Source organism: Tursiops truncatus, chromosome 3 (assembly GCF_011762595.2).
Source record: "Tursiops truncatus isolate mTurTru1 chromosome 3, mTurTru1.mat.Y, whole genome shotgun sequence".
NCBI classification, from domain to species: Eukaryota; Metazoa; Chordata; class Mammalia; order Artiodactyla; family Delphinidae; genus Tursiops; species Tursiops truncatus.
The window spans coordinates 92,415,352-92,426,667 of NC_047036.1; the positions used below are offsets into that span (position 1 = coordinate 92,415,352).

An 11,316-nucleotide genomic window follows, 5' to 3' on the forward strand; every position below is an offset into this window, starting at 1 on the left:
ACTTGGTATTGCAGATGTACAGTGTAATGACCATAGAAGCAATCCAGTGGCTGACATTACTGAGAAATTGTTGTTCCTCTAACATAATGTCCAGTTTAAAAAAAATTGTCAACTAAAAACTTTAATAACAAAATTATCATACTAATTAAATTGTTGTTGGACTAGAAGCATCCATTCTATGATGAACTGAAGTTTAGAGTAGCCTTAGCTTTGTTGAAATTTGACATGAACACTTGTCCACAGAATACTTTGTGTCCCACTGAACTACCTACTATAACCAGCTAGTAACTGTGAGAACCAGGTTCAAACCCAGTCACTGGCTTCCAGCCTCGTGCTCTTCCCTGCTAGAACACTTGCCCCCACCAGCCAGGAAAGGGATGAACACAGAGAAGCCCTTAGCTTTCCAAATTATTTGGACAGTACTGTTTCTCTTATTATCACTGTCTCCTCAAAGCCTTAGCGTTAGTAGTGAGATCATGGCCAGGTCAAGCCACTCAGAAATATAATTTGTATCACCTCCTGGAACTTTCAGTAGCTTTCATGCCCTGAGCAAAAAAGCCTAAGCGTTATGTCAGTATTAACTGACTTGGGTCTGGAAGAGGAGTCGATTCTGACTTAGATTCTTGCACAGCAACCAATAGTATTATCCAGAATAAACTCTGATTGACCTAAATTAATTTCTTGGAAAGTGTTAATTAGGTATTTTCCAAAAAAGACTAAAGAAGTATAGGACGTTAGCCAGCTTGGCATTGTTTATCCAAGAAACCTGCCAAAAAACCTGCCAAAAGTCTGGTCCCATTTGCCAGTGTCAATATTCTAGTGTGCAAACATATTCTTGTGCAAGCGACATTATGTAAGCTAGAAATTAATCTAGTCATTCATTGTCCAAGGATGGATGCTACAGAAGGAAGCCCAAGTAGTTCCAGAATCAGTGTACTCCATGGTCTCTGGTGAAGCTATGCTTTATTGACTTTTCAACAAGGGAGGGAAGCCCTTGGAGAGCTTGTCTGAAACAGTGTTGAGGACAGTAGTGTGGAGAACTGCTGGTGGAACTAGGTGGGGACCCATTGTTTTCTTCATATCTTTGTCCAAAGCACTAGAACTGAATATGTGATCAAAGACCTTTTGCTTTCAGCCAGGGTGGACTTTATTCCAGTTATTCTCTGTCTATATCACAGCAGCAATGACTAGAATGAAAGTCGATCTGAAAATGTCAGTCCTAGTCCAGCATTATTGAGCAGGAGAATATCTTCATCTCTAAGACCTTATAATTTGAATTTAGTCACAAATAGCTATATGGAGGTAAGGATAATACCATACTATCAACTCATGTCAAGACATATCGTGATGTCAAACATGATCTACCAAGATGTCACTGTGAAATGTTTAGGATGATAACGTCTCAGTACTGTCAGTTACTAAGCAGTAGAATTGAATCTTCCACTTTAATGGCTATTTGGGCAAGTCACTGACTGGGGCTCAGTTGCCTTACCATCAAGTCAAGGGGTTGGGGTGAGGCTGGTCACAAATCCTAAAGTTTTATGTGGATCATTGAATAAGAGTTTGTCTAGCTTACTTTGTTGAAAAAGGCCCCTTCCTATCCACTGCCCTTCCTTCAGGCATTGGAGTAAATATAATCCATCTGTCTCTTTATGGCTCACATTCAAAACTCAGAGACCAGAGAAGAGAAATGAGAAAAGATGGGAAAATATCTTCCCAAGGCCACAGCCTCATTTCCTTCTGGTTTGGCTCCTTGTCTTTGAGCTCCAAGGAATGTGGGCAAATGTTTGTGCTTGTGATTGACTTAACAGGAATAAAAAGAGATGAGGCAGTTCAGGTTGCTCTTGTCAATCCAGAGATCAGTTTCCAACTCTACTTTTCTACATTCTCTAATGTAATGGGCCTGCCCAAGAGAGAAGAGAACAAAGAAACTTGTATGGGAGATCATGATCTCTGTCAAGACAAGACCACCCGGTGGACTAATGGAAGGACAGAGGCCAGGCAGGGCCACAGGATAAGTATTGAAAAGGATATCTACTGAGACATAAGAAATGCTACTCTCAATGTCTCATTTCTCCAAATACTCCATCACTTATATAACCAGAAACTCTCTTTCCCTTCATTTGTTCTACTTCTGCAGCTTCTTCTGAAACTGATCACTTGTTCCTTTGCAATTTTGTATCTTGTTATGGGTCTTTTTTCTAACACTAGACATGGTAAAAGCTGCAAATTCTGCCAGAGAGTGACTCATAAATCTCATTTGCATTAAAAATTTAAAAACTCATGGAGTTTGAGCCAAACACAAAACTACTCTTCTCGGGATGTTTGAAATCCTTTGAAAATGAAAACAAAGACTTTAAGTAGATAGCATAGTGACTAAAGAAATTAGTCATAGTAATAGCTGTCACTTATTGTGGACCTACTATTCACTTAAAGTCACCAATGACCAAGTTTCATTAGAACAGCATCTGTTAAAAGATAAAAAGATGGTCTTCAAAGCAAAAGTCTGGGTCTTTTCAAAGTGGCTTCTGTAAGTTACCTAGGGAACTGAGGAATATATTTGTGTGCGTGTGAGTCTTCACCCTGGCACTAGAGATGGAATCATAGGGGTTTTGAGTCCTTCAAAAAGTGTTGATGGTGGCCAGTTGATAGTGAGCCATGGTGACCGTTGCCAGATAGTGGTGTGGAGGGGCTGAGAGGGAGAAGAGTTGGCCCAGTTCTGCCGCCATGACCTTGTGGGTTTTCACGGCCCTTAACTTCACAGTGGGGGCTGGACTTGAGAGTCCAGAATCAGCTAAGTCAGAGTTGGTAGACAATTGGATAATAACAGGCTTGAGCTCCAAGGAGGAATGGCAAGGTGCCTTTTTAGATGCTTCCAGCAACCAACCACATTTGCCATTTTGCCTCCCCTTCACTTCTAGAATAATTTTAAATAATAATGTTTAGCATATACTCAGTGCTTGTTTTGTTCCAGGCTCCATTTAAGTAATTTACATGTACAGTAAGTCCCCTACATATGAACGAGTTCCGTTCTGAGAGCACGTTCATAAGTCCAATTTGTTCGTAAGTCCAACAAAGTTAGCCTAGGTACCCAATTAACACAATCGGCTATACAGTACTGTACTGTAATAGGTTTATAATACTTTTCACATAAATGATACATAAAAAACAAACAAACACAAAACATAAAGCAAACTTAAAATCTTACAGTACAGTACCTTGAAAAGTACTATAGTACAGTACCACAGCTGGCATACAGAGGCTGGCATGGACTGAACAGGCAAGAAGAGTTACTGACTGGAGGAGGGAGAGGAGGTGGGAGATGGTAGAGCCAGAGGATCGCCAGCAATAGGAGATGGAGGGCAAGCTGCAATTTCACTCATGTCTGTCGTTGATGGAGCGAAAGTTTGCAACTCAAAGGTTGGTATGTAGGGGACTTACTGTATTAGCTCATCCAAATAACAACTTACGAGGTAGCTAATATTATCATTCTATATTCACAGATACGAAAACTGATGTTCAGAGAGGTTTAGTAACTTGCCCAAGGTTACACAATTAGTAGGTGGTGAATCTACAATGTCTAACTTCTGGTTACGCTATGATTACACCCCCCTCTAAGAATAATTCCTTTCTTGCTCTACCACCCTGCATTCTGCCCTTTTTCCTATGTGCCTACACTATTTCTTGTGCAATTTCACCCTCTCTCGCAAATTAACAAGTAATTGTACAATTTTTAAAGATTGCATCCCACTCGAAAAGGTCGGACAGATTATTTGAATATTTTGTGCTCCGAGTGGAGATGTCCCCTTCCCCCAGGGTGGGAGCACATAAAGTATAAACTCTTTCCTATAATCAGGCCAATCCACAATGTTTGTGAGAGTAAGAAACCCAGGTTATCCAACAATCCGGCAGAGAGTTCAACTGTAATAGATACAGTGAAACAAGATAGGTTACAATTATGACAAGAGGCACTGCAAGATCCCAGACTATCTCCTCAGTTACCAGTCTTGCTACTTATCAGGGTACTAATAATGCACATGTATTAATATAGTTCTGGTTCCAGTGACATGGTAGGTCGAGCTAACTAATGTTTAATGTTCTAATGCAGTTATATAGAAATGCTGAACAAAGAGTACAGAAATTTTGTATTACAGCAGAGCTCAGAAAAGGAAAATTTCCATGTGCCAGAAATGAAGAGTGAACACAAAGTCAGAGCTGTGAGCAACTGATTGGCTACTTTTCTATGAGCCTTGATGCAGGGACCCAGACTCTCTGTGTCTTATGGCTCCACCATCTTCGTTATGTAATTTCCAAGGTCACTGTGCTTATTTTCATCAAGCTGATGGAGGATAAAAGAGCACAGAGGATGGCCTGTTGGAAAGTCTTATAGGCCAGGCCTAGAAATAGCCTATACTACTTCCACTAACCTTCTGTTGAACTCACATCACAGTGGCTGGGAATGCAGGCTAGCTGTGTACCAGGAGGAGGAGGAATGGTGTTTGGAGATTATAAGTCTGTGTCATGTAAGCTAAATAGCCTTACCTTCTAAATATTCTGAATAACTGGGACTTGGAAAAAAAGATACAAACTCTTTAAGTCTCAGTGGCTTACACTTTCAGGAAGAACAGATTGAGGAACTTTTAAATAAATTAATTAAAAGTTAAAACTCTTTGTCTGTGGGTACATTCTCTTTTTACCTTGCCATGGCTGTAGATGGATTCCATGTCTTTACACTTCTCTTTCAACAGGTGAAAGTATGATATCCAATTTTACAGCTAAGGAGGATGCTTTACTTTTCCATTAATGAGTTCTTATATGCCTAATAAAGTTATTTCTCAATTCAGGGAAACATATTTTCCTTTCACTACTCAAAATTGGCATGTATTTGTTGCCTTCTGTAGCGAGCTATGAAGGCATACAAATCAGGAGGTTGAAATATCTGCACATGTTTTTAGAGATAACTGAGTTCAAGTGCCAAGGCCAAATCCACTGAATTATAGATGTATTCAGTCAGATGAAAACAGTTTTTATATTTCTGAGCATTTGCTTTATAGTCATGTCACATAAGAGTTTAGTTTTGCACAAAGCTTGAAGGTTGGCTTGATTTTTCTTAGTTTGCCCTAAAATATATAGCTCATTGGCTAGAGATGTCAATATATAGCACATTGGCTAGAGATGTCAATATATAGCTCATTGGCTAGAGAGGTAAGGAGCAAGAAAGAAGAGAGTATGCATTTAGTTTTCTTCCCCCTATCTGGAAGCTTTTGCAAGGTTCTTTTTATCCATGTGACGTGGAAGTCCTTAAGACATCCTGCCAGCCCCCTCAGGCTCAAGTAGGGATAGTCACTGCTCACTGCGCTCCAGAATCACTGTTTTCTTTCCTTCCTTCCTCCCTCCTTCCTTCCTTCCTTCCTTCCTCTTTTTTAAATTGACATATAATTGACATAAAAGATTGTATTAGTTTCAGGTGTACAACATAATGATTTGATATATGTAGATATTGCAAAATGATCACTACAATAAGTTTAGTTAACATCCGTTACCACACGTAGTTACAAGTTCTTTTTCTTGTGAGGAGAAGTTTTAAGATCTACTCTCTTAGCAACTTTCAAACATACAGTACAGTATTGTTAACTTTAGTCACCATACTGTACCTTACACCCCCAGGAGTTACTTATCTCATAACTGGATGCTTGTGCCCTTTGACCACCTTCACTTATTTCACCCACCCCACCCCACTGCCTCTGACAACCACCAATCTGTTCCCTGAGTCTATGAGTTTGTTGTCTGAAGATTTTTTAGATTCCACACATACATGATTACATACGGTATTTATCTTTCTGCCCAACTTACTTCACCTAGCATAAAGCCCTAAAGGTCCATCCGTGTTGTCACAAATGGCAGGATTTCCTTCTTCTTTATGGCTGAAAAATATTCCATATCTATCTATCTATCTATCTATCTATCTATCTATCTATCTATCTATATATATATATATATCACGTTTTCCTTCTTATTACCATATTTCCTCCTCTTCCTTGGGCCTCCCACCTGCTTTTCCTCTGCCAGGAGCACCATCTTTGCTAATTAACACCTGTTCATCCTTCAGATATCAATTTAAACTTCATTACACAAACACACAGCCCCAGGAAGCCTTTCCTGAACCATAGGTTGGGTCAGTGCCCTTATAATACACTCTGTAAAACTGGGTATGTCCCTGTAGCAATTTAGCACACTTGCAGTTAATTACTTTGTCATGGTTTCCCCCATGAGAATATAAGTCCTGTGATGGGAGGGGCCATCTGTCTTGTTCACCATTGTATCCCTGGTTGCTAGTTTAGTGTCTGGTTAAGATGGGCATCCATAGATGTTAACTGAACAAATGAATATTACGATTATCAACAAAAAGTTTGGAAAGCCTTGCCTGTGTCCCTTTTATGGAATTCTATGGCTTTTTATGAGGAGAGGGCTAGAATACACCTTCACAGACCTTCACAGATGAGAACGTCTCCTCTCAGTGGTCTCTCTCTGCTGCAGCTCACTGGTGGCTCCCATCTACTTGTCAGTGTTCCAAACACAGCTTTGTGGAATCTGCAAGAGGATGTGCAGATATTGTCTTTGGCCAGCCACAGGCAGGTGGTTTAAGAGCTGTGGCATATCAAGCCTCTTTAATGCTGCCTAGACATGTTATTAGAGTAGGATGAAACCTAGGAAACCAGAAACTGTATCGGAAAGGCTTGAGATCCAGAGGTAGATTTGGGGGCGGGGGGCGGGTCAGCCTCCTACAATAGTGTTAATAATATACGTGGTCTGAATCTCAATACTGTTCTCTTTGTAGATGGGGAGTAAAGCCATTGGGTCAGGCTTCAGGGTGGCTCAGGTCTGAGGACAAGCACTGACCCCTCATTCTCTGCACTTGGCTTCCACTCAACCATCTGAGAGGACTTTGGGATCTCAGGCAAGGGAACATCTCTGATTCTTTCATGATTCCATTTCTGTCTTCGCCAGAGGGCTTATGGAGGATTTTTCTCAAGACTGCAAAGGGGTTGTCTCAGGTCAGTGAGAAAGACGGATCCACTCCTTGGAGTGAGACTAAATAAAAACTGTAAAGTCAATAAGGTTGCATTTTTCACAGGGATCCCTGAGAAGACTCAGGCCATCCAGGGCCACTGGACTACTGTCAGCAACACGTGACCTGACCCGGGATTCCCTTACAGCTGGAGTGGAGAACAAAAGACCACAAGAGAGGTATCCTTTCTGAGATCCACAAGTGAGTGTCTGTGATTCTGCCCTTTGTTTACATTTAAATTTTCATCATTTGGCTTTTATGGACTGACAGATGTGACACTGATCCTTGCTTTAACTTTTTCTGCAGCAACAGGTGAATAAATTGCATGTCTTTTCTGTTAAACCTTGAGAGGGGTTCGAAACTAACCTTGTGAGGAGAGAAAGAACTAGCAGACCCTCAGCTAGTGTGAATCCTCCACTTGGCATCTGGGCTGGAACCTTCTCTCAACCAGACTCTCAGTACTGTAACTCCACAGGCCTTTCCTCCTGAGTTCTACCTTCATCTATTGCTTTTGCCCTGTGCCTCTCGAGCATTCATTGGCTTTTATCACAGTATTCTGCAAAATTGCTTTTCACAGATGTGTTATTCTTAATACAAGCTTTCTCTTAAGCTATCTAGGAAATAGGTTTTTTTCCATGAACTGAGCAGCAGTTCTAAAGCCACCTATTTGGTTGTTTTAGGTGGATGGGTCTCCCCTGCACCTAGAATTACCTTGATCTTGCATATGCCCTTGTCTTTTGTTCGTAGTGGAATCTGAAAGGGGTTGTATGTGCATAATGCCCACAATATAATGGCATGTAACTTATAGAGTGTCAGCTGATGGGTGGTCTGGGAACAATAGTAGGTCTGACTCTTGACTTAATTCTCATATGTGCTTCTTTTCCTATGATCAGCTTTTGCAAGTCCCGCATTATCAATACATGAATTTGATAATACAACCTGTATATATTACATGCATTACCCATATAAATAGAAAACTTAGAGAATACAAACATAGGTTCCTCAAAAGTTAGGCATTATTTCACAGAATCTTTTCAATTTCTCTCTAACATTTCCGTCTAAAATGAATTTATTGCAATATTCTGCACAGAAACTGCTAGCCACTTCCCATTACCTATGTTCTGCTTCTTGACCATAAGTTGGGTACATTGCTGCCCAGCTAAAGGCACATTTCTCAGCCTTTCCTGCAGCCAACTTTGGCTATGACATTAAGTTTCAGCCAGTGAGTTGTAAATGTAATTTTAAAAAATAGATATCACATACATGTTTATTCATTCATTTATGCTTTCAGTATATAGTTAATTTTAAAAAATTAATTAATTTATTTTTGGCTGCGTTGGGTCTTCATTGCTGCACGTGGGCTTTCTCTAGTTGCGGTGAGAGGGGGCTACTCTTCGTTAGGGTGCGCAGACTTCTCATTGCGGTGGCTTCTCTTGTTGTGGAGCACGGGCTCTAGGCACACGGGCTTCAGTAGTTGTGGCATGCAGGCTCAGTAGTTGTGGCACACGGGCCCAGTTGCCCCACGGCATGTGGGATCTTCCCAGACCAGGGCTTGTCCCCTGCACTGGCAGGAGGATTCCCAACCGCTGCATCACCAGGGAAGTCCCGTAGATGTAATTGTTAAGTGGAGTTTGGGGGTAGAATTCCCTTAAAAGAGAGTCTCTTCCATTTGCTGTCTGGTACATAGATATAATTAGAAAACTTGTGGGGGCTTTCACGAACAAGGACCACATCATAGGGATGATGCTGGGTTCCTGATGACTCTGTAGAGCCACCTCATCAGCTCTAGACTTTGTACTCCTTTTGTGTGTGAGAGAAATAAGACACACCTATTTTGTTTAAGCCACTGTCATTTTGAGATTTTCTGTTATATATTGCTGATCCTAATCCTAACTCATAGAACCATCTCCCATCCACTTAATACCATTGATTCAGGGATCCCTGAATGAGTATAGTAAGTATTTTCAATCTATGACTTTAAGGATAAAATGGTAAAAGTGAGTATGATGACCCCAATTTCAGGGGCTAAAGTAATTGCTAAGATTCAGGAATAAATAGACCTCAGAACCTTATTTTCTTTCTTGCCCTTTCTGTCAAGTGTAGGATTATTAAAGCCATTACCCAAGAGAAATATCCACTGCTACGTAGAATCTGTAGCTTCACATCCCTCAGTTCATTTCCATCCTTACACTGCCCTACTTCTCTTCTTAGTACATATGAAATTAAATGGTTTGCTACTCAGTCAAGATTAGAGAACTTTTGCCATCAAAGTGTGGTTCCTGGGCTTGAAAGAAAGAAATTAATTAGCATTTGTGTGTATGATTACTGGGTTCTAGAAAGGAGTATTTGTTCAAATAATAAATCAGTTCATGAAACAAAATGCCAAAAGTGTTGTTTATTGTAAGAATGACATCAGAGCCCTCCACTGTTTTCCAACCAGACACAACAAATCTTAAACTCTGTTCTTAGTGGTGGTTGTTTGAATTATGGATACTAAAGTCCCCAGGATGCCAGAAAGGAAAAGACAGAGCAGAGGCTATGTCACCTTTTCAGAAAGGTGAATAAAGAAAGAGGCATATGTTCAATTAAGTATGATCTGTTTCTTTAATATACCCAACTCAGTTCTCCTTTTCTGTTTACATAGAGTTGAAATTAGAAACATTCCGTAGATCAGTGAATCTATTTTAACTAAAAAATATAAGGAGAAGATACTATATAAGGAATGTCTGACTCCCTCTTGGTAATATTGACAGGCATTGAAATATGTTAATTCTCTTGAGTCCATTTGTCCCCAAATTGTGTTTCTCTCATTGCAAGCATATGTGGTACCATATTATTGGCAAAGATTATCTTGTTAGAGTCAAAAATCTATAAAGAACTAAATATGTATGGAAGGAGCTTGGAATATCCTTTTTTCTAGAGTGAACTGTGTTTGAATTATAATAGTTGATAGTTTCATGATCATTCACTTCTAACCCAATTCCCAATAGCTCTGAAAGAATTGACAGAACACATGTCACCATTATATCTCAGGCCACTTAATTGATCATTATAAAATTATACTGAGTCAACTCTCCTTTCTCATTATGGAGAGAAAGGGGACAAAGATAATTCCCAATTAGAATGAAAACCAAGGTATAGTCAACTATTGATTATGTGAGATGACTCAACTGTGGTTAAGAAGAACCTTTATGCCCAAGCTTTGGTCTTTTCGGTCCAGCCAATGTAAACAGTCATCATTACTCAGCCAGTGCCCTATCATGAGCCCTACTCCTCACCTCAACCAGGGTGCACAAGTTATTCCAAAGCAACATAATGTAACAACAGCAATGATCATCCTAGGTAACACAGTGTTCTACTCAGTAGCACTCAACAGGATTCTTTCAAGCCAGGTATTCACTCATTTATTCTTTGTAATAACTCTCTGAGATTCTATTTTAGAGATAACTTCACTGAGGCAAGAGATTAAATAACTTGCTCAAGGTCACTCAGCTACTAACGATACATCACAGGTAGTCTCACTTCAGATTCTGTGGTCCTAACCACTCTAGTGAAGCAAATAAAACAAGGAAAACATGTTGGAGAACATTCTAGTAAAACCTGATCTCATCCTGCATAGAGCCTGTCTATTCTCAATGAGCAGAGGTGTTAGTATCTGATTAACAATTGCTCTCAGGTGATAATTCTTAAAGGGAATACTAACAAACCTCTTTGGCCATGTATTCTACTTAGGAACTTTGCTTAGTGAAAGCAAGTGTGAGTCATGCATTTAGAATTATGTCATCCTCAGATGACTATCTCTCTCCCAATCTCCTCTCCGCCCCAAGTTCAGCCTTTGAAGGAACTTTAGTATTTATCATTCTCTGGAAATGCTCCCATCCTCTCCAAGTGTCACTGCGTGGACATTTCAAATGCATTTATATGCTCTTTAAATGAACACACTATATGCTAATAACTCAAGGAAATATTCTATCATCTTTCTCAAAGCAAAAAAAGTCTTTGATGTTTTCAATCTCCTGTTCTTTCTTAGTGTAATAGTTTATAAATTATTAAAATTCAACTTTTTTCCTAGGAAGGCTAAATTAACAAAAAAAATGGTTCATTTGTTTTTATATAGGAATAGTAATTAGATAAGCTTAGTAAATCACCAGCGTAATGAACCTGAACCTGGAAACCAGCCTGACTTGAGTGTCATGTGGTAAACTCAGCCTCTGAAAACCCTGTCTATGAAGATGCAAAATGCTTTA

At 39.8% G+C, this 11,316-nt stretch overlaps 1 long non-coding RNA gene across 1 annotated transcript in view; it reads left to right on the forward strand.

Annotated features, from left to right (window-relative positions):
• The window catches only part of LOC141278206 (uncharacterized), a 28,539-nt gene extending 21,272 nt beyond the window's left edge, over positions 1-7,267 (forward strand). The window contains exons 3-4 of the long non-coding RNA XR_012330553.1: positions 6,839-7,055; positions 7,136-7,267. This is a non-coding gene — a long non-coding RNA (uncharacterized lncRNA). The remainder of the gene's footprint in view (positions 1-6,838; positions 7,056-7,135) is intronic.
• Positions 7,268-11,316: the final 4,049 nt, after the last annotated feature.